At 41.0% G+C, this 21620-nt stretch overlaps 1 protein-coding gene and 1 long non-coding RNA gene across 2 annotated transcripts in view; one reads left to right on the forward strand and one right to left on the reverse strand.

The window, feature by feature from the left end:
* mtmr3.L (myotubularin related protein 3 homeolog L) overlaps window positions 1-8774 on the reverse strand; it is a gene marked incomplete at its 5' end in the record, with an annotated part of 52078 nt that extends 43304 nt beyond the window's left edge. The window contains 1 exon segment of the mRNA NM_001086542.1: window positions 8675-8774.
* Window positions 8775-9012: 238 nt separating this feature from the next.
* LOC108715375 lies at window positions 9013-11802 on the forward strand. Its single transcript, XR_001935504.2, has 2 exons — window positions 9013-9134; window positions 9417-11802. It is a non-coding gene; the product is annotated as an uncharacterized LOC108715375 (long non-coding RNA).
* Window positions 11803-21620: the final 9818 nt, after the last annotated feature.

Consider the following 21620-nt stretch of genomic DNA (forward strand, 5'->3'; position numbering starts at 1 on the left):
CCTTTTACTCCATAATAAAAGAGTAATTTGTACTTGATCCAAACTAAGATGTAATTAATCCTTAATGGAGGTAAAAAAATCTTATTGGGTTTATTTTATGTTTAAATGATTTTAGTAGACAGTATGGAGGTGCAAATTATGGAAAGATCCCTTATCCTGAAAATGCCTAGGTCTCTAGCATTCTGGGTAACAGGTCCCATACATGTATAAAGTGTTAAAGTGGACCTGTCACCCAGACACAAAAATCTGTATAATAAAAGTCCTTTTCAAATTAAACATGAAATCCAATTTCTATTTTTTATTAAAGCATTCATAGCTCATTTAAAAATCTCTGCTGTCATCAAATATTGTCTGCCCCTCCTCTATGCCAATGGCATAGAGGCAGGGCAGACAATTACTTTCACTTTCCATTCAGCGCTACCTAGATGTCACAGCTCTCCACACATTCCCCCGTTCTCTTAACCATTTAAAGGGGACCCGTCACCCAAAAAAATTATTCAAAATCCTATTTTATCACATTAGTCAAGCAAAATGAACTTTAATTACAATGTTTAAATGATTTGAATCTTGTTTCCTTCACTCTGGGAATTCAAAATGATAGCAAGCAGGCAGCAGCCATTTTGTGAACACTGTTTTTAAGGAAAGCCTTGCATCATCTAAGAATCTTGTTTGTGGACCAGAATGGGGGACCCGATGTCCATTCCCATGCCCTGGTTACACAATTAAATGGTAAAGAGAACGGGGGAATGTGGGAAGAGCAGTGACATCTAGGAAGTGCTGAATGGAAAGTGAAAGTAATTGTCTGCCCCGCCTCTATGCCCATGGCATAGAGGAGGGGCAGACAATATTTGATTGACATCTGAGATTTTTAAATGATTTTACAGCAGCTATGAATGCTTTAATGAAAAATAGAAACTGGATTTCATGTTTAATTTGAAAAGGACTTTTATTATACAGATTTGTGTGTCTGGGTGACAGGTCCACTTTAATTGTGTATCCAGGGCATGGAAATGGACCTTGGGTCCCCCATTCTGGTGCACAAACAAGATTCTGAGATGACACAAGGCTTGCCTTAATAACAGTGTGCACAAAATGGCTGCGGCCTGCTTGCTATAATTTTGAAATCCCAGACTGAAGGAAACAAGATTCAAATAATTTATATAGTGTAATTAAAGTTCATTTTGCTTGACTAATGTGATAAAATAGGATTTTGAATAATTTCTTTGGGTGACGGGTCCCCTTTACTTTTCTCCTTTGAATGGCTGCCCTCATTGCTACACAGCATCTTATTTATATAAAAAATAGTAGTGTTTCTGAAGCAAACACATCAGTTTTACCAGTGCAGGACAACAATTTTTTGGTGTTACTGTTCCTTTAATGTGGCTTGCTTCATTGACACTTTATACATATTTGAGACCTGTTACCCAGAATGTTAGAGACCTAGGGATTCTCAGGATAAGGGATCTTTCCATAATTTGCACCTCCATATTGTCTACTAAAATCTTTGAAACATTAAATAAACCCAATAAGATTTTTTTTTACCTCCATTAATGCAATAATCCACTGCATTATATATGCATTACTTTAAAACACTTTTATTTTTTGATGTTACTGTTCCTTTAAAAACACAGGTACACAACCAAGATAGCTGTACTTATAATGTATGGTTGAGCAATTGCAGCTTCTAAGATTTTATTACATGGACAAATAAAGCACAGTCTAAACACAAAGCACTTATCTAAACATCCCCAAGGGCCAATGCTATACATATAACTGCCTAGAGATGCCCAACTGCCAGCATCAGCAGCCTGTTGGGTTTAAACGCTCAGTGTAAAGAGACACGTATGTGACTGCCTATAATTAAAGCTAGGTAAAGCAGGGAAGAACCACCAAAATCAAAACATCTAGTTGGCGTCTGCCAGAAGCATCATCGTCCTTACTTGGGAATCAAGCAGATGAGATCACACCTCAACTAGTATTGTAAGAGTGCCAACTTCCACATGCAAGCAATTTTTTCTACACTGTGTGCCACAGACAGTGAATTTCCCACATTCCAATATTGAATACACTGGATACTCCTCAAAGTACTTGCCAAATAAAAACTATATAGGTCACATTTGCATATGACTGAAAAAAACAAAATATTACAAATGAATGTCTTTTTTTCCTAATTATTTCTAGTCACTGTAGGATGTAGCAGAACTCATCCCTGGAAAGTCGTTTGATTTCATTAGGCAAGACTTACATTTTTTTGGGTTAACATTCCCATTATAGTCAGTCCAATGGGAATTTAGCTCACCTGGTCTTAAAACCAAGTGGGTACTAGAAATGCAGAATTACTAAACTCCACATAACACAACATTAAAAACACGCAATATTCCAGGCCTCTTGCCATGTTTTAATGTCCCAAGTACAACAGCACAGTCAGTTATCACACCCTTTCAAAATTATGAGAAACATGTCCCACAAATTTCTGTACCAAGATTATAAAATGGACATTTATGCTCAATAATAGCATAATAACCAGGTGTGTTCTTTCCAAACTAATCTCCAGTTACTCCTCATAAGAAATGCGTAAGTGCTGACACTTGCTGCTCTCACTATTCTTATTGCTTCCATGGGCGTCTCATGTTACCCAGTGATGTTTTTTTGCCCACACTATCCTTAAAGGCGAATTAAAGCATAACTAAAGAAGCAGGCTTTAAATGTTGTACATTATTTTTTGGGCTTCTGTACCAGCCCAAGGGAACCACAACCCTTTAGCAGTAAAGATCTGTGTCTCCAAAGATGCCCCAGTAGCTCCCCATCTTCTTTTCACTGCACATGCTCTCTGCTGCTGTCACTTAATGAGCTTAGGGGCCAACTCACAATATACAGTACGCATAGAATATAAATGTCACAGTATAAGGCTGATTAGTAATTAATACAGATAATTACTACATGGCAGCACAGAAACCAGTGCAACTAGCATCAGCATTTAATAATCAGCCCTGTAGCATCAGCTTATATTACAGTCCAACCTCATTTTCTGCTTGATAATTTGTGACGAACCCTAAGCTTAGCTTCTCAACAGCTGCTCAGAGCATGAGCACTGAGCATGTAAGTGTCGCAGACACATTTCAAGATGGTGACCCCCTGTGACAAGTTTGAAGTCCTGGATCATTGCTGCTATTGAGAAGCTGAAACTTTAGGCTGGTGCAATAAGTTCAGTATATAAAATAAGGCATTTTTAGCCAGATTAATTTGTAGGGTTTAGTTCTCCTTTAAGCCAGATGCACCAACATACAGATGGGATTTGATCATCTAATTGTAAAGGCTATCACATCAAGTGATCAGGATACTGTAAACTACTGGCCATCAGTAGAATGGAACACAGGGGGCATAGGGCAGACAGAATAGAGCAGGAGATAGGGAAACCCATCAGGACCACTCTAAGTTGAACAATTTAAACTGTGCTACATACAGTGACAAAATACTGGTGCCCCTTCAGCAGTTTGTGTGAGGTGTGCACAGCAGTGATGTGCAGGTCGAGAAATTCTCTACCTCCATCCGACGCATGTGGACCCGCACCCGACCCAGCTGTCAGTTCTGCATTTATAGACATCATAGAGGGGCTGGTGCATTCCGACGAGCATCAAGGTTGGGGAGGTGAGAAGAGCTTAGGATAGGGAGGTGAGGAGTGCTTTTAGGGTGGGAAGGCCTGCAAGGTCAGCAGGAAGAGCTTGGCTTGCACATGACCTGAATATTTTGAGTGTGTGTCGGCCCGAATATTTTCTGTGTGTGTTGGGCGAATCACTAGAGACCAGATGAACAATGTGGGCACTTTCAGTCTGGGTCTGAGGTGTGAACAGTACAGGGCTTTAGTGGTGTGCAAGGTAAGCAGTCCTAGCAGGCAGACCTTCATGTGGGGGGCCACACAAGGGAGAGACAACCACTTAACTGCCCAAAATAAAACAGGCACCCCCCCTCACCGTTTGCCTCAGTGTCCACCTTAAGGCAATGGTAAGCGATTGCGGATCTTGGCCTGAGTTTCTCCGCAAGCTGAGAATCCTCTGCCCCTCTACTCTTCAGCTCCTGCTCTGCCTGCACCCAGAAGCATTGTTTCTGCTCGGATGCAGGCAGATGTGGTGGATTTTGGAGCCCAAGTTCAGTTCAAAAGGCAAGTGGAGCAGCAGGGCTGTGGTTAGTATACATCTTCTGGCCCTTGCCTAAGGGTGAAGACACACAGAGCTACTAGTAGCAGCTACTTGTCACTTTTACAAAATAGACAATAGTGATCATTGGCTTTGCAAGACACTACGTGTGTTTTTGCAGAGGCAATTCTCTGGGGTTCTCTGGTAGCTCCAGAGCTACTAGTAGTAGCAGCAGCTACTTGTTGTGGCTCGAATACATCCGGTCACATACAATGCTGAGAATTGCTTCTGCTAAAACACACATCGTGTCTTAGCAATGCCAGTTATCACTATTGCCTATTTTGTAACCGTGACAATTAATTGCTACTAGTAGCTCTGTATGTCTTCACCCTAATATTTAGTCACAAGTATTCGGTGGCAGGCTGAGTGATTCTCTCCCCCTAACAAAGTTTTTTTATAGGCACCCAAGGGCACCTAAATATGCTGCCTTAAACTTGGGCCCTCTGGAGCTTATAAAGGAAATATGGCCCACTTCAGATGTGCAATGCTCATAGAGAAAATTCCACAGTATGCATTTTTATGCAATCAGTTCATTTGTAATTTTTCATTTTAATTAATTGATTTAGATCACTTTCATATAAAAAAAAAACAACTAAATAAATCAGCTGTGATTCAATGTTCTCGGACAATAAAATATGAAAACTTCCAAGGGGGTCAATAATTTAAGTTAGGCCTGTTGCTATAGACGAGACAAAAGTACACAATTCCAAAGTACATAAGCAAAGCTTCTGGATGAGGACTCAGCCTAAATGGAAATGTGGGTGAAACCTAAAGGCAGTGAATTTGTTTTTGGAAATGTCCTGGAGCTACAGGAGAGCTTCTATTAAAATAATATCTTCATATTTCTGTAGCATTTTTACATAATGATGGGACACTTACAAAACTCTGAACTGCAAATGGGTCAGTTGACAAATAAATTCTGAAAACCTCTGTATACATAATGTTCAGATTAACATCTGTATTAGAAAGGTAAACACAGTTAACTATTGAGCTAGCCACAAAGCAATTTGGTTATATAATACTCAAAAACATGCAACATTGCTTCATACGTGGGCCAAAAAAAAGCTGCATTGTGTAAAAGAGTTTTGAGTGATGCAGTCAGTTGTAAAGCTGATTTTTTTTCCATGCAGCGAGTGTCCAAAATATGTGCCTTTGTACAGCTGTGGCCCAAACACTGTTAAACCTCGTTACAACAGATTCTTTATCTGTACTGTATATCCCTAGACCATTAAATAGAGCGGCTAACGTAGAACACAGAGTCTCTGCAAAAATCTGCAATTAATATTTTTATATCCATCTCTATACTTTGTGTCTATTGATGCCTGCCCCTGTAAAAATTACATTGCATATCAATATGCAAAAAAATTCCGCATAACTTAGAAAGGATAGAATAAGCATTCCGAAGGCTTGGCGCAGCACACGTTTTAAATGATCAAGAGACGACGAAGGAATCTACTAACTTGTTTCTCCGATACAGGCAAAGGAGTTGCCAGATCGTGCTGCTCATTCAGATGGAATTTGGATTTTGCATCTCACCTCTCGGTCACATGACTACTTAGTGAATGAATTAACATAGCTGGGAATTAAAAAGGATTTATCAGCCTCATGGAATACATGGATATTTTTCATTCCTGCCAACTAGTCAGTTACGGATGGCAATGAGCATTGACATTCCACAGTCACGAGAGATATGTGAGAGAAAAGGCTACAACTGCAACAACTAACACTAGAATCTTTTCTATGAACAAGCGTTTATATATAAATATTTTCACAAAATGCCTCTTTTTATGTTTGTGTGTGTGTATATATATATCTATATATATATATCTATATATATATATATATATATATATATATTTATTTATTTTTTATTCTCATACAGACATTTCCACAAATAAATATATATAGTTGTGTGTTCTAACATTAGTAGCCAACATCAAGAGAATGTACAATGCAAAATCCAACATACACTGGTGCAAGCTTAAACCACTTAAGCAATCAGCCGCAACACCACAAGTAATGCTGCAGCACTTTAGTACATGTTTCAGATGTATACAAGACAATAAGACAATGTAGGAAAGAGAAACTAAAAGGAATAGGCCAATGATCATTCTGGCTAAAATACAATAAAGAAAGGATACATCATTGCCATTGCTAAGTGTACAATCTATAGTACGGACTACAGTGCATCATAAAGGATGCCCATTTGACAGCTCAAAGAGTTGCATAGAAAAGGCAAACAGAAACAATTATGGGTACACACAAACTTGAAACTAGATATATTTGGAAATATTGGATTGCATACCACAAGAAGGAATATGTCAGACACAAGGACACAGAACATATAATAAGTTTTAAAGGGATGTGCACTGTGTGGCTTAACAGCTGCATTTAAACTAGAATTCCCTGCACCCCACACTAGAATAGTGTTGTCAGGGGACACTAAAAGTTGTGGTTGAACAGCAGCTGACAGGCCACAGGCTTGGCACCCCTGAATATAAGAATATGTAATTGAGAGAGAATATGTAACCAATAAACTATGTATACAGATGTGCATTGAGAGAGATGTAACGATGAGCACCACCACTAGAATTATGTTATTAGCAAAAGGTAGTAACCCTATGAATACATATTTATATACATAAGTATCTGCTCTGGTAACACTTATACATACTATATATGTATATATTCTAGATAAAAAACACACATATATTCAAAACCGACAATGGCACTCGCCCAAATGCCGTGCTGAATCCTGGGTGCTTCTTCTTAATTCAAGCAGTTAGGAGTATTAGAAGCGCTCATGGGCAAAATAATTATTGCAGTTTCACATAATCCCCCACATCAATGTGTTTCGGTTCTCTTTGAATACACACGTAAGTCATCACTCCGTATATACCTCATCTATATACTTAAAAAGCATCAATCCTTATAAGGTTTGGATGTGCACATGCAGAACTACTAGCACTATTATACAAATATGCTACACAGCTTTACCACTATTCTTTACCGATTGGTGCTTTTTAAGTATATATGTGGAGTGATGACCGTGTGTATCCTGACGATGGTTCAGAGAGAACCGAAATGCGTTGATGTGGTGGATTATGTGAAACTCCAATAAATCCACTTATTAATATGGCCATGAGTGCCTTTAATACTTCTAACTGCTTGAATTAAAGAGAAGCACCTGGGATCCAGCACAGGATTGAGTGAGTGCCAGTGCTTGTTTTTGAATATGTGTATGTATGTGTGTTTTTTATCTAGACTATATACATATACAGTGCAACATGTACAAGTGTTACGTAAGAAGGAGCAGCTACTTATGTATATAAATATATGTTAATAGGGATATTACCTTTTGCTAATAACATAATTCTAGAGCTGCATAGCTGGGAACCCTAATTCCCATTAAAACCCCTTATTATTATTATCTTTGCTATATCTATAAACATTGAATGAGAATGCGTGCACTGCCACCCTTACTGTTCAATAAGATGCTGAAATTGCATTCACCTCAAATCAGCTACGGATGCCCAGACTGTTACCCTGGGATCTACTCTCGACACCTGGCCCCATCAGGTGTCGATAAAAATAGTGGGCTGTCTATCGTACGGCACAAGAACAAGTATCCCAAGCCCTTAAAATGGTTGGATTTAAAGGTGAGCAATCCCTTTTAAAATCAATGAGGATAGTGATGCAATATGCAGTGTAAAACACTCTCCAGGGTAGTATCCACTGACTGCAACTTTTATAGATTCAAGTTTAGTGTACCCTGTATAAGAGTTGCCCCTCTCCTCACCCTGTATTGTCCTCATACAGCAAGATTTATATATTTTTTGATTAATGTGAAAAAGATGGCTACATTTTATAACACTGGTATACCCAGTCCCATTAGCTAAAAACGAATAAATCATCCCCACAGTTTCTATTATAGTGCAGAAAATATATATATATCTGTATGGACACAACACACACACATATATCTCTAGAAGCATTGCAGCTCCAGTTCTAGATATATTTATGCAAATGAAAAGGTTTTAGTTCCTGACAGATTCCTTGTTTTTATCAACCCTGCCACAGCTCGAAAACGTATTATTTGCAATTATCAAAGTGTTTAGCCTGCCTCTGTAACCAAACACTAACATTTAAAAAAAAAAGTACAGAATCCATCAACTACCAGGCAAAGCCCATCTTATCTAAATAATATTAGTTCCTAAACGGACATGCTGTATTTACTATTATAGCTCCAATCAGTCATACTTATTCTTCTTTAAAGGTTCAGGATAATGATAGATTAGAACTGGTCTGATTACATTAAAATGCCCCAAGAAGTAAGGGGTCTTCATCTTTGCAGTTACACATCCTTGCATTATTGCTGCTCAATTAACTAGCCATGGGAACCTCTGAACGTAAACAGATCTATACCACGGATTTAGAGTTGAGCCTTCAAAAATCAAACAAGACTTATTTTCAAGATGTACCTGGTTAGCGCATGCACGATCAGCTGCTTTTGCATGTGATTTGCCTATTAGGTAGTAGCAGGACACAGTCGGGTAGTTAGGAGACACGGGCCTGGACTAGAGACTCACACAGCAGAGGCGGCAGCAACACTAGAACACAGAGGAGTGGGAGGGGCGGAGCCACGGTGGTAGCTAGGTGGAGGAGCGGTCCTAGAGCCCGCTGGATTGACTGAAACAGTTCGTGAGCCTTAGTTACGCCACTGCCCTAGTGTTCCACGTCCCTTCCTCTCTGGTCGGTCGCGGTCTACCAGAAACATTACAGGGATCTACTGGTAGACCGTGATCGACGTCCTGGGCACCGATAGTCCTAGACGCACACTTGTCTTCATATTTGTTTTTATGTGTCGTGATGGCGCGTCACTTCCTGTTAGAAGCGGATATGCGTTTCCCAAGAAGTGTTTCCCTTCGCTTTTGGTGACAGGTTGGTGCAAGACGCTTTTATAGGTCTGTCAGTGAGGGCTTGAGTATATTTTAGAATTTGTTTGCCATGGCCCCAGGTATAATCTCCCCACAAATTGTTTTCCGTTCCCTAACTAGAAATGCCACATCTCATTCAGTGTTGGCACTAGCAGTAATACCTCACTACTACTGTGTCTTTGTGTTCAAACAAACTTACTCTGTCAGTGCACTTATCCACTGGCTCATATTAACCCCAAATGTATAACAGCATTTCATTCTAATCTGCTATTCTTATTCTTCCCAGGATGCCAGCTTTGCCATTGAATCAGATTCAGGTGACTCTGTTTTCTGTCCATGAATATGGACATTTGTCTGTACCCCTTTAACGTTGACATATGCTTTTTCAGATGTTTGACTGAATTAGGTGAGTCCAAGTGGTTGTTTTCGTTCTTACCAGTATCCTGAGCGTATTGTATGAAGGCACTTTGTTGTATATGTACCCCCTCCAGCTCCCAGTGCTCCAGGAGCTAATTTGATCACACAAGACCTACGCTGGTTACTGGGGCACATGTCACATGACCTCTTCTGGTGCCAAACTACTAATTATTATTATTTATTATTTTTTTTTAAACCTTGCATGTCATACATTAATAAAATCTTGTAAAAAAAAAAAAATAAGAAGGAAAGGTGTGAAATCACTAGGGATGCTGAATGTAAGGGGTCATAATCACTTACCTGATACTGCGGGCTGGTGCTCCTGCTCACTGAAAACTTTAAATGTTTTTGTGAACCAAAAGGAGCTGGTGCTCCTGCTTTAAAGGTTTTCATAAACCAGCCTGGGCCCATTAAAGAAGAGAAAGAAGATTATTGCTCCACGGTGCTCCTACCAAACTACCAGTTCCCACCCTTTTGACTGAATGTAATGAGCTCTGTGCATATAAGAAGCAATGCTTTTTGTCCAGGGACATACATTAAAAATAAATGTACTTTGAAAAATGTATTTTTTCCATTTCTTAAGAGGAATTGCCTTTTTGCTTTTCCCATATACATATGCAGGCATTTTACAATTCTCTCAGTTGCCAGTCTATTATAACGTTTATGTTCTGTTGTACCGATTTTACAATTTTATTTAGTTTTTTTATGCTTCCAAAGTACTTGGTGGAGCAAGGTTTGAGAAGTGTGTATTCAGACATATATCAGTGAGAGCTGCCATACACTTGCACTTACACAGGAAAAATGCAACAGCATTTGTAGTAATCATTTATAGAATTCTTAGGCTCATGGCACACAGGACATTTTCTCTGCTATACTTGAATACTTGAATCCAACTAATGACCAATGTCATTAGTTTCAGTGTATGCCTTCTGTCACCAGTTAGAACAGGCAGTGCTTCACAGCTGACTGCAAAACATCGGTAGATAATACATTTTGTGTGCTTACGGCCAAATCTATCGCTGGAGTTGCCTAATAGGGAAGGAAGATGATAACTCCAACCCAGTGAATGGATACAATTAAGCACCGTGTGTGAGAAACAATGCATTTTGTCCAGGGTAATGATTGCTGTACAATGTTTTTTTTTTGTTTTTTTTTAGAGAAGGAGTTCCCTTTTCCCCATATACAATCCCTCTGTGTGTTTTTGAGGCATTCTACTATTACCGTTGTCTATAATAAAATCATTTTGTGTTAAATGTAGCAACTATGCACTTGACCAGTGTTCTTACTATTCGCGTTCTGTTTCTAAAACTTCAGGTGATATTTAACGAGTCACTACAAAAATGTCTAGACTCTTTTTTTTTTGAGCAGTGCTTCAAGGAGATATGACTGCCACTATCCCTTTCCTCCTCCTGTGCAGAAAGTGCAAAATGAGCTTCATCGCTATGTCTTCCTCGCCTTCTTGTCGACACACAAGGAGTCCAAGGGGCCTCAACATAATATCACTGAATGCAATAAATCTTTCATTCATTGCATATTTGTTTAATTGTGTCTGTTTATTAAAGGAACACCACATTACCCCCTCTGTCTTTGGGGAAAATCTTGTACAACAACTATCTGTTTGGCATCTTGGATATCTGTGTTCTTTTTGGAATGAGAAATTCTGCTCTGCTGCAGAAGATTATAGTTAAACAATGCTGAATTTGCTTTTTTTGTATTTATTGATGGCCACAACCCTTCATTCTCTACTGTTAACATTTTTGAAGGTAGTTACTCTAAAAATGCTCCTCTATAGCCCTTACAGATGTACTGCATTTATACAATGGATTGCCCCCCTCGCCTCTCCATCTCCAAGCTGTGTCTTAGTTAAAAAGAAGCCCCTGAAAAAAACCCTGAACAGTGGTTTGCACTGCAGAACAGTGCAGTGGAGTTCCAGGGCGCCATCTTCTGGACGTTCTTGTTCTTTCAGGTCTGACCGCAGATGGGAGCATGCACAGTTCAAGCTGATTCCTGGCTGGGCACAACTGTGCATGCTCCCACAGGCTTTGTGGCAGCGAAGAGACCTGAAAGAACACTAAATAGCCAGTATTTAGTAACACTCGTTTTGGCGCAGGTTAAAACTTGTTAATTATCTGTAGCCTCCCGATTAAAAAAAATTCAAGATAATATTTTAATTATTATAAACTGTGTATAGTTACTTTCCTTTCAAGAAAATAAACATATACAATTGAAAAGTAAATAAATATTTTAACACTTGACTTTGTGTCTCGTCATCTATTTGCCATGCGAGTTATGATTTATATTTGAGTAAAGCAGGAAACATAGCATGTGATTTCCAGCTTCCTGCCAGCTCATAATTTGTTTCATCTTTCATTGTGATGTATGCTTCAAAACACTGTATGCTTCAAATGCTCTGTATCAAGGAAACATTTTCCAGCAACAACCCAGTTATTACCAGGATCTTGATGAGAACGTGCCTAACTTGCTTAAGGTATATGGGATGGTGTCTCTAAAATAAATAATGGATAATGCATCCCTTAATGAAAAATTTGAGGAAATTAAAGGGGTGGTTCACCTTCAAGTTAACATTTAGTATGTTATAGAGTCTAAGCAACTTTCGAATTGGTCATTATTTCTTTTCTAAAGTTTTTTAATTATTTGCCCTTTAATTCTGACTCTTTCCAGCTTTCAAATTGGGGTCACTGACCCCATCTAAAAACAAATGTTCTGTAAGGCTACACATTTATTGTTAGTGTTACTATATGTTACTCATCTTTCTCTTCAGGCCTCTCCGATTCATATTCCCGTCTCTTATTCAAATCAGTGCATGAAAAAAATGAAGTTAGCTTTAGAACACTTACATGTCAACCGGTTTTGTAGCTTTACCTGTTCAGTGGTCTCCCGCCTACTGGACTCCGTTCTAGCCTAAATCAGTGACGTTCAGTAGAGTAGGAGATGAACGGGAGCCTTACCAAGCCATGGGTGAAATAAAAAGAAAAAATGTATTGCCAAGTTTGTATTAAAAACATGAACAGTTATCCATCTTGAGACCTTTGGTTAAACTATCACGTGTCTAGTCACCTGACGCATTTCATGCCTCATTCTGGCACTTCATCATGAAAATAATGAAAACCAGTTCCAAATTGTCTCAGAATATCACTCTCTATATCGTACTAAAAGTTAATTTAAAGGTGAACAACCCCTTTAAATGTCTTTTGAGGGATCTGTGACTATGTAAAGGTACAAAGCTAAAGTATACTAGAGCCGTGGGAGGTGGAGGTAAAAGGAACTGGGAGGCAGCACGTTAATGTTTTTAAGGTACAGACCTGTTATCCAGAACAGAAAACTGTAGCTAAAGGTTTGTCTGCTTTGCATGTGTGCTGATTTGGGTTCAGTTTGTCTGGGACTCTCAGCCGGGCAATGATTCTAAATCCAAGGCCAGACTAATGTAGCAGTGGATGTAATATATGACCAAAAGGCTAACCCTATTACGGGGGGGGGGGGGTAACATGAGAAGTGATCTTGGTTTTCCAGCCCATTTATTTACTTGCAGGCTCCTGATGTCACAACACTTATCTGAGCAGAAGTTGCTGCACGGGAAAGAATTGGAAGAGGCATGCTGGGGCAATAAAAGTAAGCAATTCCTATTGTAAAGGAGCCTTTACCTGGGAAATACTAGTGTTTCTAATTTAACATATATTAACGCTTAAGTTTGCACAGAGGTCCACGAGTATGATTCTACAATAAACATACATTTTTTTATATTATTGGTGGCCCTTGTGGAGTTTTTCCAAGTGCCTGGATGCCCCCTTTGGTTTTCTATTGGTTTATCCGTTCCCTAAGTGGAAAGTCTGGTACAGCTGGATCAGCTGCTCTACGTGGTGAGTTACTGATATTGGGGAAAATTTACTAAGCACCGAAAATTTGCCAGCGACGGCTTCGCAGGCAGCGCAACACTTCGCCAGATGAAAATTCACTCAGACAACGCTAATTCACTAACATGCAAAGTTGCATCCAGGGCGAAGTTGCGATAGCGTTAATTCGGCAAGCAGAGCAAAGTTGCGCTAGCGTTGGCTAATTTGCATACGGCGGGAAGTTAAAGTTGAATGGACATATATATGTTGCAGCAAGCACATTACATTAGGGAAGCTTAATAAAGGAAAATAGTTGTTATAATGCCCTACACATGAGCCCAGTGTATAGTTTACGCCAGCATTTTTTGGGACTAAATTTTCAGAAAGCCCTATCTACTCTATTGCACTTCGCCTGGTCTGAGATGACGAAGGCAAGTCTGGCGCAAGGGTTACATCCCTTCGCCAGAGCGCAACTTCGCCTGGCGATTGAGTGCAAATGAGCACCAGCATCAGTCTCCTTCGCTAGCAAAGTTACCTCTACGCCCGTTAGTAAATCGGCGAAGTACCGAAATGACGTCACGCCTGCGAATTTTCGCCATTAGTCACTTCGCCCTTTAGTAAATTTGCCCCATTGTGTCCTGTGGCCCTATCTTTGTTGTTTAATAGCCAGAGTCCTTGTCATGAAAGAGCATTAGGAATGGTGACAGCTGCAGATGGGGTGTTTTGACACTTAGTGGGCCAAATGTAATATATAGCAAAAACTTGTTTTCACAAGCAGACCTGGGCCTTTACCATATAGCCTGGTGCAGGGGCCTCTGGGGATGGCAACCCCCTGCAATTTGAGCACAACACCACAAAGTACCAGCACTAGTTGGAGTACCTGAACATTATGTGGTTGTGCTCAAATGCCCTATGAGCCTAACCTTATACATTTTTGCCATTACCATGCATTGGTGCTGGGTTAGTTATCAGCTACAAGGAACTGTTTCAAAAGAACCATCAGTCAGGTAGGAAAAAAAAATTCTTATTTAAAATAGAGACCAAGGGAAATTGCCTGACAGTGATTCGGAACATCTACAATGTTCTGAAAACGTTGTGCTTCCGTTGTTGTATTGATCTTACGGCACCCATACACATGCATAGTTTCGTTTGGCCTACCTATGTCTGTAAAATCCACACAGTCACACTGACAATATTTAGTTTTCCCATTCTAGTCTCAAGTCATGTGAGAGGTAATGAGAAAGGCTATATAAATGGCAGTGTGTTTACAGCAACAACACATCATTCACTGCCACAACAACAAATATTTAAATCCATCTCAGCAGACGGTTTTATTAAAGAGACTTTACGATGAGTTGTATTAAACAGACGCAGAGCGAACTCATGATAAATACATCTCAAGGAACAGTCTGCAGAATTTCAGGGGAATGTTCTTGTAGGGGAGTCTGCTATTCTCCCTGGATGATGGGCCAGGCTTTTTCTTTATGCATCAGTCTGGTACGTCAATTCTTCTGACTGCTAGTTCTTGTGTTTGATGTGATCCCATAATTTCTACAGCAGAGAGAGAAAAGAAGAAGTAAGACTGGTGCCAGTAAGGGTAATCGTAACTCAAAGAACAAGAGTGAACACCTGAGAAGCTAAAGGGCAGAGGTCCTCAACTTTTTTCCCATGGGCCACATTCAAATGTAAAAAAAGTTATGGCGCATGAAAAAAGTCCCTGGCGGTGCCTGGGGATTTGGCCTTTTTCAGCAGGATTTGGCCGAATGCTTCTGCCTGGCCGAACCAAATCTGAATTTGCATACGCACATTAGGGTTTGCGAGGGAAATCGTGTGACTTTTTGTCACAAAACAAGGAAGTAAAAACTGTTCTCCCCTTCCCACCCCTAATTTGCATATGCAAATAAGGATTTGGCTCGATATTTTACAGAATCTTTTGAGAAGGATTCGGGGGTTTGGCCGAATCCAAAATAGTGGATTAGGTGCATCCCTAATATCAAAATGCCCTCAGACTGAAGTGGATGCATAGTATTAGGTTTTATTAAGTTCACATAGTTTGAGATAAATTGAGAAACATTTTTCCATGCCAATTGCAGTTGCCAAGTACAAGTATGGTTGCCACCTTTTTTGGAATTAGTAATTATCAAGCATCATTTTTATTGGTCAGGCAGGTAAAATACCGGCCAGGTGGCAACCCTAAGTACAATATCTGAGGCAGGTAATTTTTTCAGGGGAGAAATGGACAAGGGTAAAAGGTAAGGGACTAGAATACTAGGGATGCACCGAATCCAGGATTCGGCCTTTTTCAGCAGGAACCGAACCAAATCATAATTTGCATATGCAAATTAGGGGCAGGGAGAAACGTGTGACTTTTTGTCAAGTAAAAAATGTTTTCCCATGCCTAATTTGCATATGCAAACTCGGATTCACTCGGCCGAATCTTTCACAAAGGATTCGGGGGTTCGCCGGTTCTAACCACTTAGTCCCCTACCCCAGTGAATCCACTTTTACTTCTCCTTTAAGGACAACACTAACACGTGACTTTTCCCAGCAACTTCCCTAAAGGCATCACTACTAAGCATCACATTGGCTGAGCATGAAGCTGGTCTCTTGGCCAATAATAGAGAAATCAGCAGATGTGGCAGAGAATATCACATAAGAGGCAAGGAACATAGCAAGCCTTCCTAGCTAAAGAGCAAATAAAATTGCAGCAGAATTTATACATGGTTATTTGCTATATTTCCACATTAATGAATGATATTGTGGCAGCACAAGATCTGGTGACCCTTTGGTGTCCTTGGGCCTCAATGTCTGCCCACGGCTTGTCCTTACCCCTCTGTTAAGATGATCATACAGAGCAGGTCCGGACTGAGAATTAAAATAGGCCCTGGCATTTCAGGTACACAGAGGCCCAATCAGCCCACATAGAGGCCCAAACAGCCCCCACCAGCCCACTAAATACTGACTTTCTATGGGACCTTATAGCAGCCCCTCTGGCATTTGCCAGAACCCATAGATTGCCAGTCCGGGCCTGATACAGAGCATCCGCCCCCTGGTCAAACGCCCACGCGAACAGCAGTGCGCCGATCACTTTGCTAAGCATTAAGATAGAAGCCCTTTGGAATAGCGCCCGATACAGAAAACTTCCCAGCACCATCTTGCCCGGCAAATTCACCACCTCTTGGTACGTCATTTCCGCGTCCAGATGAACCTAAGAGCCACGGCTTTTCCGATCACGTGAGGACTGCAAGTTGACATCGAATTCACCCCTTCCTTTGATGAATACGTTTAGAAATCACGTCAAACACAGACATCTGTTTGAGCACCTCAGATATGAATGTAGAAACATTATTATTACAGCTGCAAGAGTTATAATTATAATACTTACAAGACAGATGGTTGACCAATAAGATCTTAGATACTAGTACAACTTTGTTGTTGTGCCGCAAAGGACCGTCCCTTTAGCAGATAGGAAAAAGACGATTCACATGGCAGTGAGCTAGTTTCTATCCTCAGAAAGGACCTAATGCCTCTAGTGGTGAGGTACCAGGAAAGTATAGGAATTAGTCCAGTCTATACTGACAAAGCTAAATACCATCCAGTACAGGGACCTTCAAAGTAAGGTCCAAAATAAGGATAGACTCTAGTCTAGTCTGTAAAGGCCCTCACAATATATTAACCTTTTGGTATGTTAAATAGATAGAAACTAATTTGAAACTCATTAAAGGACATATTTCTGCCATTTTTAGAGTCAGTACTTAATTATATATATATATATATATATATATATATAAATTTGTGTGAAATCCTTCATACTGTGTTCAGCTGTTTTACCTCGACTTCATATGAGGTCCAGTACAGGGATAGAAACTAGTTCATATATAAACAAGCCAATTCCTATCCTATCTAAGGACCTTCTCTAACAGTACATGAACCATCTATATTAGGCAAATACCTGACAGGTCCAAAACAGGGATAGAAACTAGTCAGTTTATATAAGAACCAGTTAATTTCTATCCTGTCTAAGCTGGCCATACAGAGAGAGATCTGCTTGTTTGGCAATGTCGCCAAACAAGCGGATATCTCCCCGACATGCCCACTTTGAGGTGGGCAATATCGCTCTGATGCGATCGTGGGACCTAGGGCCCAACGATCGGATCATAGTGCTGCCAAAACGGGCAGTCGGATCGCAGGACCGCACCTATGAACAGATGGGGCCGCGATCTGATGGGATTTTTAAACCTGCTCGATCGACATGTCTTGCAAAGATGTATAACAAAGTTACAAGATGGTGACCTCCTGCTGCCAACCTTGAAAACATAAATCATTTGTTTAATTAGACTTCTGGTGCAGTAAGTTCATGTTTATGTTTAGTATACAAAATACAGCATTTTTTAGCATTATTCTATTTTAGACTTTAGATCCCCTTAAATGCACCTAGCTATACAGGTGGATCCCAGATTAATGAAAAGGCATCAGGAGAAGATTTCACAGCCTGGTTATGTTCCTAGCAGCAAGGTCTTTATTCCCTCTGAATCTTTTACTCTTCACTCCCCTGAGGATACCATACAGTTTGGGACCGCTGAACCTGGTGTTCAGGTTTCACCTCTAATGCTATTAATATTCATATTTCTCTCTGTATCTCACTTTGTATATAAAATGTACTTATTAAAAAGCGTTTCAGTAAAAGTTCAGCAATTACTAAGGGCAAAAGTCTGAAATCCCCCATGTTCCCATATAACATGGGTCACCCAATGTTTGGAGTGACAGTTGGCCACTTGCTGTTTCTCCTCCAATACTATTAATATTCATATTTCTCTTTGCATCTTACTTTGTATATAAAACTGACCTCTTAAATAGCTTTAAAGGAAAAAGTTTTAGAGTTGCAACTTCCCAGTCACTGTTACTCATGTCCTGAAAGTCCCAGCATCCCTTGTCAGACCTGTAGCCTATAGTACAAATCCCAGCATCCCTTGTCAGACCTGTAGCCTATAGTACAAATCCCAGCATCCCTTGTCAGACCTGTAGCCTATAGTAAAAATCTCAGCATCCCTTGTCAGACCTGTAGCCTATAGTAAAAATCCCAGCATCCCTTGTCAGACCTGTAGCCTATAGTACAAATCCCAGCATCCCTTGTCAGACCTGCAGCTTGTGGTCTTCTAACTATTATTGACCCACAAGTCCCAGCATCTCTTGTCAGACCTGTAGCCTATAGTACAAATCCCAGCATCCCTTGTCAGACCTGTAGCCTATAGTACAAATCCCAGCATCCCTTGTCAGACCTGCAGCCTATAGTACAAATCCCAGCATCCCTTGTCACACCTACAGCTTGTGGTCTTCTAACTGTTACTGAACTACAAATCCCAGCATCCCTTGTCAGAGCTGCAGCCTGTGGTCTTTTAGCTGTTACTGACCTATAAATCCCAGCATCCCTTGTCAGACCTGCAGCCTGTAGTCTTCTAACTGTTACTGAACTACAAATCCCAGCATCCCTTGTCAGACCTGCAGTCTGTAGTACAAATCCCAGCATCCCTTGTCAGACCTGTAGCCTATAGTACAAATCCCAGCATCCCTTGTCAGACCTGCAGCTTGTGGTCTTCTAACTATTATTGACCCACAAGTCCCAGCATCTCTTGTCAGACCTGTAGCCTATAGTACAAATCCCAGCATCCCTTGTCAGACCTGTAGCCTATAGTACAAATCCCAGCATCCCTTGTCAGACCTGCAGCCTATAGTACAAATCCCAGCATCCCTTGTCACACCTACAGCTTGTGGTCTTCTAACTGTTACTGAACTACAAATCCCAGCATCCCTTGTCAGAGCTGCAGCCTGTGGTCTTTTAGCTGTTACTGACCTATAAATCCCAGCATCCCTTGTCAGACCTGCAGCCTGTAGTCTTCTAACTGTTACTGAACTACAAATCCCAGCATCCCTTGTCAGACCTGCAGCCTGTAGTCTTCTAACTGTTACTGACCAACAAGTCCCAGCATTCCTTGTCAGACCAGCAGCCTGTAGTCTTCTAACTGTTATTGACCTACAAATCCCAGCATCCCTTGTCAGACCTGCAGCCTGTGGCCTTTTAGCTCTTAATGAACTACAAATCCCAGCATCCATTGTCAGACCAGCAGCTTGTGGTCTTCTAACTATTACTGACCTACAAATCCCAGAATCCCTTGTCAGACCTGCAGTCTGTAGTAAAAATCCCAGTATCTCTTGTCAGACCTGTAGCCGATAGTACAAATCCCAGCATCCCTTGTCAGACCTGCAGCCTATAGTACAAATCCCAGCATCCCTTGTCACACCTGCAGCTTGTGGTCTTCTAACTGTTACTGAACTACAAATCCCAGCATCCCTTGTCAGAGCTGCAGCCTGTGGTCTTTTAGCTGTTACTGACCTATAAATCCCAGCATCCCTTGTCAGACCTGCAGCCTGTAGTCTTCTAACTGTTACTGAACTACAAATCCCAGCATCCCTTGTCAGACCTGCAGCCTGTAGTCTTCTAACTGTTACTGACCAACAAGTCCCAGCATTCCTTGTCAGACCAGCAGCCTGTAGTCTTCTAACTGTTACTGACCTACAAATCCCAGCATCCCTTGTCAGACCTGCAGCCTGTGGTCTTTTAGCTCTTAATGAACTACAAATCCCAGCATCCATTGTCAGACCAGCAGCTTGTGGTCTTCTAACTATTACCGACCTACAAATCCCAGAATCCCTTGTCAGACCTGTAGCCTATAGTACAAATCCCAGCATCCCTTGTTAGACCTGCAGCTTGTGGTCTTCTAACTGTTACTGACCCACAAGTCCCAGCATCTCTTGTCAGACCTGTAGCCTATAGTACAAATCCCAGCATCCCTTGTCAGACCTGTAGCCTATAGTAAAAATCCCAGCATCCCTTGTCAGACCTGCAGCTTGTGGTCTTCTAACTGTTATTGACCCACAAGTCCCAGCATCTCTTGTCAGACCTGTAGCCTATAGTACAAATCCCAGCATCCCTTGTCAGACCTGTAGCCTATAGTACAAATCCCAGCATCCCTTGTCAGACCTGCAGCCTATAGTACAAATCCCAGCATCCCTTGTCACACCTGCAGCTTGTGGTCTTCTAACTGTTACTGAACTACAAATCCCAGCATCCCTCGTCAGAGCTGCAGCCTGTGGTCTTTTAGCTGTTACTGACCTATAAATCCCAGCATCCCTTGTCAGACCTGCAGCCTGTAGTCTTCTAACTGTTACTGAACTACAAATCCCAGCATCCCTTGTCAGACCTGCAGCCTGTAGTCTTCTAACTGTTACTGACCAACAAGTCCCAGCATTCCTTGTCAGACCAGCAGCCTGTAGTCTTCTAACTGTTACTGACCTACAAATCCCAGCATCCCTTGTCAGACCTGCAGCCTGTGGTCTTTTAGCTCTTAATGAACTACAAATCCCAGCATCCATTGTCAGACCAGCAGCTTGTGGTCTTCTAACTATTACTGACCTACAAATCCCAGCATTCCTTGTCAGACCTGTAGCCTGTAGTACAAATCCCAGCATCCCTTGTCAGACCTGTAGCCTATAGTACAAATCCCAGCATCCCTTGTCAGACCTGTAGCCTGTAGTACAAATCCCAGCATCCCTTGTCAGACCTGTAGCTTATAGTACAAATCCCAGCATCCCTTGTCAGACCAATAACTTATGGTACAAATCCCAGCATCCCTTGTCAGACCTGCAGCTTATAGTACAAATCCCAGCATCCCTTGTCAGACCTGTACCTTATAGTACAAATCCCAGCATCCCTTGTCAGACCTGCAGCCTGTAGTCTTCTAACTGTTACTAACCTATAAATCCCAGCATCTCTTGTCAGACCTGCAGCCTGTACTAGTCCTTTTACTGTGATATCATGGTGTTGAGAGGCTGCATTTCAGCAGGGACTGGGCCTTATATTATAATAGAGCAGTGGCCCCCAACCAGTAACTCGTGAGCAACATGTTGCTCTCCAACCCCTTGGATGTTGCTCCCAGTGGCCTCAAAGCAGGTGCTTGTTTTTGAATTCCAGGCTTGGAGGCAAGTTTTGGTTGTATAGATACCAGGTGCACTGCTAAACAGAGCATCAATGTAGGTTGACAATCCACATAGGGCTACCAAATGGCCAATCACAGCTCTTATGTGGCACCCCAAGAACATTTTTCATGCTAGTGTTGCTCCCCAACTCCTTTTACTTCTGAATGTTGCTCATGGGTCCAAAAGGT

This window comes from Xenopus laevis, chromosome 1L (genome assembly GCF_017654675.1).
Source record: "Xenopus laevis strain J_2021 chromosome 1L, Xenopus_laevis_v10.1, whole genome shotgun sequence".
NCBI lineage: Eukaryota > Metazoa > Chordata > Amphibia > Anura > Pipidae > Xenopus > Xenopus laevis.